Here is a 16,382-nt window from a genome sequence, read left to right as displayed (position 1 = left end):
GCCGTGGCTGAAAGTATCTCTCTCCGCTTCGCGGTGCAGTATAGCGCGGGCGGTACACAAAGACACGAACGGAGTCCGACATGAAATAGAAGGGGAACGAAAGAGACGAGAAGAGAAAGGGAACGAAGAGAACTCCGCTATGGTCTCCTTTATCGCATTAACCAATTTAATTAACAACTTTGAGACTCCCTCTCCTCACTAATTAGACCTAACGCGATTAAAACGGGTCAATAATTAATTGTACGGATGTTCGTGCGTCGTACATAAGCGAAACGGAGGCCATCCTTCCAAAATATATTTTGCGATCGTTGTAAAATACATACACTTTAGTTTATGTACGATGGAATTCCGACTATCCAAACTAATCACGACTAGATGACAAACTCATACTTTTTGCGAACGCAACTAAGAATAAAATTCGTTTCTAGGAATTATTTTCTTGTTTATTTTATTAGGTACTGTAATGTGTACGTACGATGGTACTCGCTGAGGATAATGAATTCTACCATCGGATTATTTAAATAATTTACTAGTTTCTTATATTTGTTATCTTCTCGTTAGATGTAAAATACAAGGTAGATTATTCATAAATTTCCTATTAATCGATTACTAATCGATGTTCTGATAACAGAGATTCCATTGTGTGTACCTAATTTTTTTCTTTTTAAATGTTTTCCTAATGTGTTTTCGTGAGGGAAGAATGTCGGCAGATTAATTCCCATCGAAACGTAATTTCGAAATTGAATCGAAGGTAATTAGACACGTCGATGCCGTACACGTAATAATACGCGTGCGACGTGCCACCTCGAGCCGGGAATTATATTTCGCGCACGCATTCCGTCAACAACCAGGGAAAAGTACGTTTGCAAGCGCGTCGATGGATGATTAAAGGCGAGTCTTCCGCACGTTGCAACGCCATTTAGCCTTTTATTATCGCTCGAGCTTCGAGTTTCTACTCGTACCGAATGCCCACGATTACAAAACTGGTAGAAAAGAAAAGTTCAATATCGTATTTCCTTTTTCATAGTAGTATCGAGTACCGTAAAGCGAGGGTAAAAATGAGGGCCGGATTCGATCGATAACTTTCAGCGACGTTTCACCAATAGTGATCTAAAAACAGACCGGGATATGTTATTTTAATGTGCCGCTATTTCCATCGAATATCAATATTGTACGTTTTCCCAGGCATTAAAGATCCAAGTTGAAGTTCAAATAATAGAGAAAAGGATACCACGCAGTAATTACCATCGTATTCCGATCCATTAAAGACGATATTCGACGAGTGAAACGAAGACAGTGTCGTATAAAATTCGAGATAACCGAACAATTAATTATTACGCTATCTCGCTACCATTTTATTCTCGTTAAAAACACATCAAGTTCCTCGGTAGGCCTGGATATCGGCAGTCGCGATCTAAAAACGAAGAAACGATGTAATTGCTTACATTATGCCGCGCATTCCGGAGCTAACCGTTTATTCCTTCTAGTTCACCTTCATTGTGTCTCATACATTCTCCTTTATTTCCATTAATCAATTATCGAAGGCAATACGCGCGCGCGAGCTCGCGATCACGAAGCGATCCACGAAGCAAAGAAACACGAAGCTTCCCCGGCACCTTCTCGTTCGACCGCTTTAATCGATCGAACGATCTTCCGTGCTCTTGCATTACTTACGGTTTTTAGAAAGCGGACGCTCTGGATTCCAGCGTGATCGCTTGCACACACAGGTGGCTAGAAAATTATGGCCGTAGCAGTCGCGACCGATGTGATATACACACGGGGAACCCGAGTCGCACAGCCTGTGCAAACCTATTCGAAGAAAATTTCTTTGACCGCCGCGAGCGTGACTACAAAAGCATCGTAATAAACCGGGCGAGAGGTTTCCCACGTTTCGCGGTATCTCGCATCGTGCTTTTAACGCGAATCCGTAGAAAACGTCGGCTGATGAGAATTAACGCGGAAAAATGAGAAGAATTATTATGACGAGGGAAGAGGGGATTATCATTAAATTCCTCTTCGTCGTGCCACTACGTTTCGTGATTAACGGTCTCCGATCTCTTAACGATTCAACGCTAAATTTATATCTGCCTCGAAACTCTAACGTCTCACTTGTACCTTGTCAATGTGAAATCGTTTATATTTATATGTGTCATAATTAAAGATAAAAAGTGAATGTTACTGGTTAATGTATGTATTTATGCAGGATTTTAGCGAAAGTGCAAGACTATAAAATCAAATAAATATGTACATATATAAAGATGTACATTATTCGTAATAAATATACTTATCTAGAAAATGTATACCTTTATTATATTAACGCAAACTTCGTAAGTGTAATGTGATTCGTTAAGTAATTTCAATCCAATTAAAAATGTATGCTCCTATAAGTAAAAATGTAAATTCCATTGTTTTTCGAATACATTTACTTGTCGAATTAGTATGCGCATAGATAGGCGGCTACTAAATTTCTTTAACTACCTTTCGTATTTCGTATTTACCAATCTTACACGATCTTTTCTACGTAAATATATTCGGTTACCAATTAAATAGGTACAAATTATTCCATACTTAGAATATCTTTCCTGCGTATATTAGTCATTTAAAGCAGAGATTAGACCGATTTCGATGCTCGTGAACTAACTCGTTCACGGCTCGAAGACGCCTTGTCGAGGGATGAAGGAAAAAGGTGGCGAGAGTTTGTACCGTTGAGCGTTTGAAGAAAAAAAAAGTTCTTGTAATCGTGCGTCGGTGTTGTATCTTGATCGCATGTAGGCGAAGCACCCCAACTAAAGCGTAAGCAGAAAAGTAGATACGATTGCATGGTTTCTGATCCGGTTATGCAGTGAACGCGCAGCCGTCATGGCTTCGCGAAACATGTCCGTTCGCCGTTACAGTCCCCCGGCCACGCATATAGTTTCGTTGTACAGACGAATACACGGACAAGTAGTTCACGCGTGCACACAACTCTTCGTTATCTTCTTATCTGGGTAGTTGGAGTTTTACTGACGCATGTTTTAAGCTTTCCTGGCGTTAACCAGTCAAATAGCGAGGCAACTTCGAGGGTAGCCCGAGTATCGATCAAACTTCGCCACGCGTTTACCCTCTTTCTCTTTGCCACCCCTAAACGAATCCACTTTCAATTTTTCGTTAACTCGTCAGGCGACGTCGTAGCAACGAAGAGAATTTTTCATACTAACGGGGGTCTTAACGTTGGAAAATACATTGTTTAATTCTTTACGGTAGTCCATATTTTTATACAGTTTCCCAGAATTTTTGTACTTTTCAGTGAACGTATCACAGAACTGCTACTGAATCTATATCGCGTGAATATCTTTATTTTGAAAATTAAGGCGGTTTTCATTTAATTATATCATATTCATTGAAATTAGATAAACCATTATCTCGCAATTATAGGTTTCTCAGGGTAATTCGTTGGATATTCCTGTGAAAGAAATCGTTGGAGGACGATGGAAGATCTCCGACTATTGATATTCGAACGATACTTGAATGCATTCAATAAACTTCTTTGTACGTCCGTTGTCTATAGACACTTCGTTTGTCCGAACTGCATTTATTGGAATGAAATTTTAATTAGTTCTCGTTTAACCGCTCTCCTTTCTGCCGATTGGATTCACTTATCTAAAGTCTTTATTGCTCGGAGAAAAATCATGAACAGTGGAAGAAATTGGCAAATTCCTTTTAATCTTTGCCGCATCTGTATAAAGTTCTACTTCAGAGTAATTCCAAATTATATAAGGAACTGATCCTCCGATCACATCATCTGGAATGCCCAAATCGTTCTAACACCTAGACTGCACGTAAAATAAACGTAAAACGCAGAAACATTGGAATCTACAAAGTGAACGCACCAAGAGAGACGCGTGGTGAGAAGAATTGCTAAATTGCTATTGCTCCTTGACAGATCCGTATAAACGGAGTTCTGATGTTCACTCAGAGTAATTCTGAACTGCATGACTTCCTAGTAACGGAATCTAGAGATCCACCTAATCATTCCAAATGTCTAGAATCGTACGTAGCAAGACAAAGAAAGAACGGAATGAACGAAGCGGATGCATGGAGGGAGACGCGTGTGCCGACGACAATGGCGGGAACAAGAAATACACGCATGTACATTGTACACGCGGCGCGTTTCACGCTCCCTCCTTCTTCAGCGTGGCTTTTCCAGGCGCAGGCTGTGCAGGAATGCGCGCACGTACAACTACGCACTTCCGTTGATAAAAATACACGGAGGTATAATGTGACTCTCGGTACACGCGCGACCATCGTCATTTCGCTTGGCTTGTACTCCACGTTACACAGTTGGAAAGAGAGCAAACACAGAAACAGAGAAAAAAATGAAGGAAAGAAGGGAGACGTGGCAAGGAAGAGACAGAGTACGACGAAATACAGATAGAGACGAACAGTGAACCGAACAAGGAGCAGAATGAAAGAAAAGAAAGGAAAAAAATGACGAACGTCGAAAGAGGACGGGACGAACACGTTATACGCACACGCAGCACAATAATATACCGGCGATAATTTGCTGGCCGCATGTGCACGACTGCTGTGGCCGTGCGACATTAAGCGTAATGCGAGTGCACCGTGTGCATAGACGCCGCATTAACGAAAAACGAGAATACGAAGGCTTATTAGAGGCGTAGAGAGCACGTTTACGGGCGAAGAACGACCCTCGTCGACGTTGACGACGATGAGCCGCGCCTGGAAATTAAATACGCGCGTGAGAAGAGAGACCCGGTGAGGACATGCACACAGGAAAGCGCGCGTCCAGCTTTCCGTTTCTCCGCTCCCTGGTCTCCGTGCATTCCGTGTTCCCGCAAATTGACACGAGCACCAACCGTATGTATATATTTAGATGTGCCGGCCAGTCGGTGGGAGGCAAGATATTTTAAAATATGAAGACACTCGGTAGAAGATGCAATCCGCGTCGAGACACCGAACTGGAAATAAAATTGTATCGATTCGTCGATACACTAAGAACTTTCTGCAAAATGAAATTACATATCTATGTTAAATATATATATATATATATATATATATATATATACTCTAGGCATAATAGGCATAATATATATATGTATATTCTCCTAGAATCTTTTTCTAAAAATCTCCATAATTCTTCCCATTGGTCATATTCAGCAACGTGTAACCAAAAGTTATCCTTTCATCTCGTAATATCCCGAAATATCACAAGCCTCTCAAGAGTAGATACCATTACTCGTAAGACAAGGAGAGAGCATGAAAAGAGAAAAAAATAAGAGATACATATTTCAAATGTCTAATCCTCGAACGTTCCCACAGCAGCATCCATAGCAAACTGGTAATTGATAGTTACTAGAGGAACGTACTGTTATTTCAGTTATCGATCAGATTGATCTTCCGCGCATTTTAAATTCACGCCACGACTACGTACCTATGTGTATGTGTATGTTCATTTCGGATCAAGAGGACGTTTTCGATTCGACCGCGCCGGATAAATCACCGCCACACGGGTTCTCCGTAATGGCGCACGTAGATGCTGTAGCAAGGGGTATCTAGTAGACGGGCCACACGTTTAATACAGGCGTGTGTGTTTCACCTACAGTTGCTCACGAAAGTATTCGAACACTTGTAGAAACATTTTATGAATATATTGCGTGTGTTAAACGAAACGTTTTTATATTTCATTAGCACTGTAATGACATTCGAGTGTCATTATTACATTGGTAAATTTCGAGACAGATCTGATAATGCAAGTACATAGCAATAAGTGCAAAAATATTTAAACAAACTATTATCCACTATATCGAAGAACTAGTGGACAACTATTTTTAACACTTATTATTTTATTAGGATACACTTATGGCATAGTTAAGTTATTCTCATGCTGTGTTCTAGTATTTTTTTTTTTTTTTTTTTTTTTTACTAAATATATATTTATTGTATATTTTCAGATTAGATTTAAGTTTTACCTGCATAATCATGACAATAGACACGTAATCTTATTACAATGCTAATGAAATTTCAAAATCTTTAATGTAAACACACAATATATAGATACAAATTTCTTATGGCATGTGTGTAAATACTTTTGCGAGCTGCTGTACGTTACACGCAAACTGGTACACAACACGCGTCCTCCTCTCTCGTTTCTCCTGGCGTCAGATGGAAATTACCGATCCGATATGCAAATAGCCGAGGTGACCACTAATGCGTGGTTAACGGTAACGTTATTAACGGATCGTTACACGATGTCCACGCGACGTAGGTGTACGCCAGCGTAATTATACGTGCACGCGTCTATTTCACGCTCGCGACTCCCTATCGTTTCATGTAACTGTTGTTCTCGCTTTCCATGGCGGAAATTGAGATTTAGTGCAGGGGAAGAAAAAATCTTATATTTAATATACAAACAGCCGTGTTACAAAAGACTCTGCTTCTCTTTATGATAGTTGAACACGCGGTCGGGCAACCGCGGATACGAGTCTCTGATTTATTCCCGTAGCGATCACGAAACGAACGGGTTAATCTACCGCGGTTAAATTTAACGTGTACGATTTCGATAAGATTTGCTGATAAGATGTGCCGACCAGGTGTTCTAGGAACAACGTATGATGCAATGACGCGGAATTACGTTCGGGAATGAATAACCGAGTTGGAACGAAAAACGCCGTGACCAGTTCAATGATCAATTCATTTCTCTGAAGGAACAAAGTGGGTAAAAGAGAGAACGACCGTGTAACGTGCACTTGTATACGTGTACTGTTACATACCGTGGGTGGATGCTGCGTGAAAGTGACTCAGGTAAAATTCTCGAAATTAAAAACGATGAGTAACGACCGTGAGATTAACGAAACCATGATACCGGTATTTGTTCCGACGACCAGCTAAACTGAATGAGGAAAAGAAAAATTGGGACGAACTTAAGAGTCCGTTGCCACCGAAGGTGATTCAGCTCAGTATTTCCAGTAAGTAATAGCACGGTAAACGAAGAAAGAATCGAGGGATGAGCTCTCTGTTCGAGTCGAAACTCGACAAGTGTGTTCCCTGGAAACGGCTGAATAAAAGAATGTTAATGCATTGTCGCAAAAGCGACGACGGGGATAAAATGTTCCAGAAATTTCAGCGTGACGACCGGTGTGGATGTCAGCCGGCAGAAAAAGCCACGTTTTGTTGAACCGGTGTGACTCAGTGGTAAAGAAAACCGGGAACAAAGGGACTGTTGTGTGCTCGTCGACGATAATTGCACGACAATATTGGAGGATATTTGGCGGCAGCGTAAAGCGATTGTCTGATGCACGTATACCTTATCAAAACCTCCCTATCGGGAGAACCGGTCGGCGAATAAATTACAAACAGCAAAAGCAATTTAATCCGAATCCGTGATCTTGATGCATACGAAACAAAAACTATCCTAATTTCTCGTAATACTATCTCACAACGGAGGGAAGCAAAGCCACATCCTCGTGACACATGGCATCGGATCTAAATTAAAAAACGATCCTCGCGTCCGTGTTTCTTCGCCAGCTTTCTCCGGATTTCGTGTGTCGTGAGTCGTGAGCAACAGCGTGTGTCGCCGTTCGAATTCTTGAATTACATGCTAACATATATAGCAACATCTTCTGGCGAGCACATTTATAAAGTAACGCGCGTGCTTCTGGTGCGCACTCGAAAAGATAGGGTTGGAGGAGGGAGGAGCGGGTGTCCGCTGTCTTTTCGATCCCTCCAATGTCTGACTCACTTTATTCTTTTCTCTCTTTCTCAGTTCCCTTTTTTCTTCTTTCTTCTTTTTTCTCTTTTATACTCCGCTCCCTCCATCCCTTCTTTGCCACCCTCTTTCCCTCTCTGTTTCTCCGGCTGACACTTCGAGAAGTAGACACGTACGCACTATACGCGAGAGGAGGAGGCACGCAGAATTTATTACGGTGCGGTGGCCGGTCTTATTTTAAGACTAGCGACCAACAACACGCATATTCCGTGTGTGATGCGTGTGCACGCACACACGGGTGTATGCGGGTTACACGCGCGTCTTCTTGACGCCTCTGTGCTTCTGTTTGTGTTCACGGGGTACTTACTTACGGGGACGAGTCAATGGATATTATAGTCGACAGATGTACATACTACGGCTGTCTAAATTTGACACCGTCACGGTTACGGTTCGAAAAATTCTTTTTTTCATTCGTTATTCTCAATCGTTTGATCTGGATCCTTCTGTATTTACTAATTAATAATATATTACTAATATGTTAATAATAAATAAATATATTGACAAATTACTATTTCTAAGTTGTGGATAGACTTTTCTTTCGTAATTTTACAAAATCGCGCGAACAGCTGCAATTTATAAAATTTGATTGTAAATTCTATTGGATTTATCACCGAACTTGTTGCAGTTACATAAGAAAATTTATTAATGCCTATTGATAATTTACGATTTGCAAGATTTCGTTAAAATTGGTTAAATATGCAAGAGGGACTTGATATTAAATGGCAATTGGATTACAAGGATCGATCGAATTATTTGATGCAGAATGGTGTATGGCTAGTACGTAGCGTAAGCGTAGAAAGTTGTAAAATGGACCACAGAGGCTGGATCGATGCGTTGGCGATAGAAATGAGTCAGTACGGATAATTTATCGACCTATTACGGTAGAGAGGATTCGTATGTACCGGAATATTCAATCGTAGGAAGTGGAATAAGAATTTCATGTAATAATTGTGCATGATTTTTAGAATACAAACGTAGGTGATTGCTTGATCAGAAATAAGTTAATTAAAAGAATAATTCATTATATCGTTTTTACGCAGTCTGGTAAATATGTCGCGGTGTTTTGTATGTAAACTGGTACCATTGAACGCGCGTTGCATCACGGTTATAACAATAATTCATCGTATTACTATGTGCTAATGACGACGGTATTTGCTTGTCTGAAATATTATTGTTCTCTAAATTTGACTCGAGCGCGACATTGTCTGAGTCATCAGACAAAACGATTTTGTTTGTTGAATATCCAATTGTTACATAAAATATTTTCGACGAAAGAAAAAGAAATCGTCGATAATTCTTTCGAGTATTCTTCGATTAAAATCTCTTATTTATTACCTTTGAAAGTTGAAGAAAACTGAAGTATTGTTTTCTTTGTATCATCCCTTTTTTTGTAATTCGATTTAAAATATTTAATCGCTATTTTCTAACAGTCTATAGAATATATAACTTTACTTAAAAGATAGAGAAATATTAAACATTTCGATATATCTTGAAAAATGCGTAGTTTCGATATATCTTGAAGTATACGAAAATCCGTTGTTTACTTATCGAAATCTGTGGATATTTTCGAGCGTTCGTTTCGTTGGAACGGAATAGAAAGGCTCAGTATCCAATATCATATTTGGTATCTTCCAACTTAATTTATTTTTAATGCAGAACCGCGTCGACTAAGCAAAGGTCGCGCATAAAATTTACAATCATTAAATGCCATCGTTTACCGTCGGAGAGGAACAACACAGAAATCCTAGTTATTTGTCATTGCGATGCAACCGTAGACATTTTAACGAACTCACAGCGATACCAGTTACTCGCGTACAGGTCGATCACGACGAGGAAGGATAAAAAAAAAAAGAAGGAGGAGAAAAAAGAAAAGACGACTAAGTGGAAAAAGAAACGCTTCGTTACTGGATTACACGTATTTCTAATTAATTCCAGCAACGGTATATCTTCGTGCCAGACCATACGTCAAGCGTCACGACATCGCGACAGACCTCGCTCCGAGCGATATCTCTTTTCAAGTAAAGCGAAATAAAAAAAGAACAAGGAAACGATACAACATAGAATCTAAAAACGAAAATATATAAAAAGAAATGGAAGAAATTAGGACGAGGGAAGAGACCTATCGTCTTTCTAATCCGAACGTCGTTGGAGTTATAGGCGCGGCCCATTAATGGAACCTCCTCGTCGAAGGATGTACTGCGGGTTAGAGGGGTTAAATGATGCCGTATATCCGAGACAACGTCATGAAATCGTGGCTTGTTTTTCCTTTACGGCCGTTCCTATGGAACCACTTACGGCGTGCGTACTCGCGTACATTAAAGCACGCGCTGCCCCAGGCCTCTTAATGCGTGCCGCATTTGCGTTTCTTACTGCTCCAGCCAATGGAACACCATTTACGCTCGGATAGGCTAATATCGATTCCAACGTTTTTCCAACATTACGCCAGAACAAGTTGAGCTCATCGTTCTTGTTCTGTGACTGAGGTTGGCAGACATTTCATCGTCTGCATACGAATTATTGACATCGTTTTCCTTTCATGAAAAATATTTTATGAACGTTTAAAAAACAGAATCGTTTTATCCGATGACTCAGACGGTGTCGTGCAGAGTTAAATTTAGAGAACTAACTTGATTGTAAAAAATGAAAACATTTACAATTTAACTCTTTCACGCCAGATATTGTACTTTAAAATGTTGTTACTGTACAGCGATCTGAACAGATGTATGTTTTATCTATCAAATATTATAACGAATACAATGTGCGTTTTACTAACAACAGAAAAGTCGATCTTCTTTCAAAAAGATCAGAAACATGTGTCTACTGTCAGTAATAATTGACGAACGAAAAGTTGAGCCTCTTTTTCTACAGCTTCAAGAACGTTCCATTCTCGAAAGTTTAAGATAACAAGGGTATCGAGTTAGAACTTTATTTCTTTAGAGTAATATTATATTATGAAATTATTGACTCTGTCAAGTGACAGAACTACCGCCGCGGCTACCCGATCAATTGCGATTTGAACTCAGTCAGAAATATTAGCCAAATGTTTGATTACCGAACAGCGATTGATCAAATATCGGAGTAGCAGGGTGGCATTATCTAATACGGGAAAACAAACATTCCGTGTAGACGTCAATTTACGCGTTCTATATAGTTTGTGTAATTATCCCGTATTTGCGGAGCCAATTTGCTATGCGTAAACACTAGAAACGTGTCGATTATGAAACAATAAATCCATTATGAACCGATCAAAACTGTGATCGACACTACCACTGAAAATCAAATATCATTATATAGTAACTGAATAAAAAAATTTACACTATCAACAAGCAGTTATTCTTCTGCAAAAAGTTTCCGCTGTTAATTACACCAATCCTTTGTTCATCCAACATCGTCAAACACTTTCAAACACTGCAATCATCTCTAGGCAAAAAGTTTTGTAGGAAATAGAAACGGCCTAAAACGGAATAATCGTAATGAGACGTTTTTCTGCCCGACAAATGACATTTGTCATAAAAATTCACAATTTGTAACGTCGTAGCTGTCTATAAATAAATTTACGCTATCAATAGCCAATTATCTATTCTACGTCGAATAGTTTCCTCTGTTGATTACGCTATTTAACAAACATCTAACGGAATCGATCGCGATTTCTTACTCATCCAACGTCGTCAGATGCTTTCAACCACTAGAATCCCTATGCAGAAGGTTTTAAGGAAAATTTAAAGCGCAAAAACGACGTGAAACGGGATAACATCCACGACGAATCAAAGAAACACTGATCGTAATAAGTAACGAGACGTTTTTCTGGCCGACAACAGATGGCATTCGTCGAGAAACGTTGAACCGTACAATTATGCGGTTACGTTCGTTTGGTTAGGTGGGGATTCCCGGTGCGGTCGTAAGTTTCCATCGGATCGTTACTCGCCGGCTGGTGAGAATCATTACTCGCCTGCCATTATGCGACTCGCTTTTTACCCGGTGCTTACGTGGGTGTGCTAGACATGACGCACATAATCGTAAACAGCCGTGACGTTGCGAGGCGGAAGAAGCAAGAAGCTTTGATTGGACACTGGCTCGACTCGCTTATCTTCCACGATTTCGAGAATAATACAAGACAGCGAACCTAGACGGGTATATATACGTTTCGACTACGTATCGAGGGGATACGAGTATCTTACTGGGTCCTTGAGCTAATTGTGCTATTGACGAGATCGATATCAATATTATCGGTACACGAGTTGATCTAAATATTTTCATAATATGTCTAGTTAATAATAACCTATGTAACTGGAATCTTTATTTCGAATAGCGTGCAACGATGTTTCCTCCTCGTGGAGCACGTAGGATGCTGCAAACAAAAGCCTAAGTCTCGTAGTAACTTAATCTGAACTTATAATGGCCGCTGAAAGGAGCAAAAATATTATGTAAATCATACAATATCAGATATATTTCCCTTTCGTTGAAAGACACGAAAATATTTATTTCAATACCAAACTGATCTTCGATGATCATGGATCGATGTCTCGTATTAAGTGTATTCTCTGTAGCGTGTACTAAATTATTTATTGAAATCTTTAAGTGTTTCATGAGAAGAAATCCTGAAGATCCAAGTCGGATCATCGAGCGAGACATTGTATCGAATCTCTGAAATCTCATTATACTACATGTACTTTATAAAGTAGTAATACTCTATCTTATTAATTATAAAACGTAATAGAAATGAGAGAGAGAGTAATGGTTTTACATCCAGAGTACTTACACACTTCTTTGTAACTTCTATTTCTATTTCTATTTCTATTTCTATTTCTATTTCTATTTCTTGAACGGTATACGATAACAATATCTCTTTAAATCATATACGTAAACTTCAATTTACTACTATATATATATATATATATATACACTATACTATACTATATATTACTATACTATACTATATATATACTATACTTTACTACTATATATATATATATACTATATATAGTAGTAAATTGCATATATATATGATATTGTATATCTCTGTATATCTACTGTATATATATATATAAGATACTTTAAACTCTAAAGGATTTTTAGAAGTATCAAAGTGATTCTCGTAAATAATGTTTGGTACATGGCATATGGCATCGGTTCACAAAGAGAGGCGGAGATTTCCTTGCGGGATATTCGCGGTGTCTCCTTTACACGCTCGTAAATTACAACGTTGGATTCGAGAGTGATTCTCTTTCCGACATCACGGGGTCGTATCACCTCGTCGTCGATGCGAACGATTTCGAGGCTCTTCGGGTAGAAAATAGAAACCACGATGATCTCCTCGGCAATCCTCTTGCCCCTCCAAGACGTGTTAAGGTTCTCGTTACAGCCGCGTTTCGAATCACCGCAGTAGAGCAGCCGGAAACAAACGAGATCGACCATCGTCCCGTATATTTCCAGAGGCGTGCTCTCTCGTTGCTCCTTCTCTTCCTCTTTACTCGTTCTCTCCTTCTCTTTCCTCGTGCACGTTCTATCCTGTTTCTGTCTCTCTTCTCGTAGCTCGGTATCATGAGCGCGGAACACAGCGAGAAACGCGCCCTGACGACGCGCATCGCTGGTAAATTTAAATGCGACCGGTCACGAGACGAGAGAAGCGCAAGTACCTTGCGAGTACGTGAGGGTGAGAGAGCACGAGCGCGTGCGTACTCACGCACACGCACGTGTTCAGCTGAGAGAGGCTGTGGTCTGCGTGCGCCTTTTAAATATAGAATATGGAGCACCTTGCCCGCCACCGCGACGCGATGGGATTGTGCAAGCGTAACTTTCTGTTCCCTGCACTCACCACGTGTCCGCACCATTTTCTCCGCGATCTGCTTCCATCGGCTGCTCCGTATTTTCTTTCGAAACAGACCATCATTGGCGGGCAGCGAATCGGAGATTCGAGCGGAGGATAGGATTTGGGTTAGTTTAAGTTTTAACTTCGATCGTTAGTCTCTATTTTGTGTTTGAATCCTACACTGAGTAGCGAAAGTATGCGAATTCTCATCGTAAAAAACTTTTGTATCCATATTGTTATATAAAAAATATGTGATAGGACGTTGTCATGTAAATTGTATGCCTTTGTATTCTGCTCGGTCAATATTTATGAAGAATATTAAATGGACTTATATGTATTGGCTCGACAAATACATAAATAGCCGTTTTAATTCATAAAGTTCGATTAATAACTGTAACGAGTTGTTTGTAGATACAAAAGGTATGAGTATTTTCGAATTGGTTTAAAACAGCAGAATAAGTAGCGCTCGAGAATATATGTACTTAAAAGTATTTCGATATTAGAAAAAATCGAAGGTTCTCGAGTGAAGAACAAAGAACTATGTATCTTCGATATTACTTGCAACTTTTATGTATTCCAACTTTGCTCGAGATATTCAATATTGTTAAGAGATCGAGCGCAAGCTTCTGGTTAAAATCTACTTAGTCACCGCGTACATTTCTCAAAGCACATTCTCATGAAAAGTTAAAAGCTATCTCATCCAGGATTCAATTTATTTAAAAGCAATATCTTTTTCTTTCTTAGTTCTTTCGAAGAACTCACGGAATGTTTGAAACTGTGCAGTCAGATCTAAATCTATTTGTAATATACATGATCCGATCTTTAATTGAAAATGTAGCGGGATTATATGTAGAACGTTGGTTGGGAAGTCCATGGATTGCGAAGTATGAGAGAAGTTACACGAGAAATTTACACGAAAAACGATTTCACAAGCGTATCTTTATACGTGGCTGCCATTAATATAATATAGAATAACAAAAATCGCACGATAACCAGACTTATCTCAAAAACTATCACTTGTAAACTCCCATATTCAATTGCTGAATTTGAAACACCGTCTATGGTGGTATCACGAAGAATCACATTTCATAAACATATCTATATACGTAGCTAGCCTCAATATGCTTACAGAGCAAAAATTATACGATAATCAGCCGTACCATATAAACCATAGATATCGAAATCATTAATATAGGCTTAGATTTTGATTGCTAAATACATAAAACACATTTCACGTTGCTATCACGAAGAACTGTACTTCATATACATAACTACTGTATACGTTGCGAGATAACTAGCCTGCATAAACGAAGCAACAGATATCAACAAGTTATTATAAACTTCGTATTTAATTGGTCAACTTTAAAACACTCGTCATGGGTGGTATCGCGATGACTTCATAAATATAAGTACGTCAATATGAGTTGTAGAATAAAAATTGCGCGACAGTTAGTGCTTGTTCGTAAATTATAGCCATAGATATCTATGCAAAAAATTGTTATAATCCTTTTATTTGGTCGATCAATTTTAAAACACCTTTCATACTCGATATCATATCAATTTCGATCAAATCGATTGAATTTCAGCGTTCATCGATTCTCCAATTATAACGCATCTCACCAGAACGCCTCTTCGTTGTAATTTACCATCGCGGCGATATTGCTTTACGGACGTCGAAATAACACTGTCGTCGCTCCATTTTCGTTCCTTCATATTCTTATTTTCACGGAACACGCGTGGGCTGTTCTTCTTGCGATACATACACGACCAATCCCTCGCGATTAATATAGCCGTGGCGCGTGTAAGCCGACGATTCCGTGAACGCGATAACGAGTCACGGACTTCTTCCTCCGATTCTAAACAACGTTTCTTAGCCCTCCGAGAGACGCTTTAAAATATTTATTGTATCTCGTAAAGTCACCATGCAACATCAACACACTATAAAACTCGATTCAGCGCTGCTCATTGTCGTCATCTTCCTCCGTAAAAGATTCGAGTTTCTCTCGTTTCCTTGGTCAATAAGAACATACATATGCTGGGCCAGTTTCTTCATTGAAATATAAAATGGACGCAATTAGAATCGCTCCTAGTAAAAGACTTGACTTATCGATTCGGTTGAACCAATTAAGCCACGCAATATCTCCGGTTGTTTATAAATTACGATCGGTACCGTGACATTTTTTTAGCAATTCCGTTTCTAGATTGCGAATCGCTGTCACGAGGGAAAGATCCGTGCAATTTATATCGATAATAGTATTCGTCTTGGTTATACGTATTCAGTTGGTTTTCTTGTATCAATGAATTTACCTCTGGGATTGGTACGATCGAAGCAAAACTTGACTATAAACTACGAAAACTAGTTAGGCCTGTTTTCTATGATATCCTTTTCTTCCCTTCTCCTTGTATCAGCCACGGCGATCCACAGAGAGACACGCCTTTCAAAGGCTGTCACGCAACGAGATAACTGCATTAATGTTTCAGTAACGATGATGACCAGTCGGGAGGATTTAATCTTCGCAAAGTTTCATTCGAATTACCGTAACTTCCGATGTAGCTTGTACTTACTTATTTCACGCAGATGGGAGTGACACGTGATTACACGCGTGTTTTAATCCCATCGTAATATCTGTGCCGGACGTGGCTCCTGCATCGCAATTATCTACACTGACGATCGTCGTTATAACTTACAACATAGCCGAACTTGCGATTGCTGATAATGCGAAAGAGAAGATACGCAGGAGTGGAAAGATGGAAGAAGCAGGAGAATACATACGATCTTCGAAAACGAAGAAATATTCTAATGTATAT

General features: G+C 39.5%; 1 protein-coding gene across 12 annotated transcripts in view; it reads right to left on the bottom strand.

Moving 5' to 3' along the window:
- LOC126922539 (protein abrupt) overlaps positions 1-16,382 on the bottom strand; it is a 69,096-nt gene that overhangs the window by 25,937 nt on the left and 26,777 nt on the right. The window lies entirely within an intron of this gene.

The sequence above is a fragment of the Bombus affinis genome, chromosome 12 (genome assembly GCF_024516045.1).
Source record: "Bombus affinis isolate iyBomAffi1 chromosome 12, iyBomAffi1.2, whole genome shotgun sequence".
Taxonomy (NCBI): Eukaryota; Metazoa; Arthropoda; class Insecta; order Hymenoptera; family Apidae; genus Bombus; species Bombus affinis.
The sequence above is the reverse complement of the archived record's forward strand: the minus strand, read 5'-3'. Positions and strand labels throughout refer to the sequence as shown.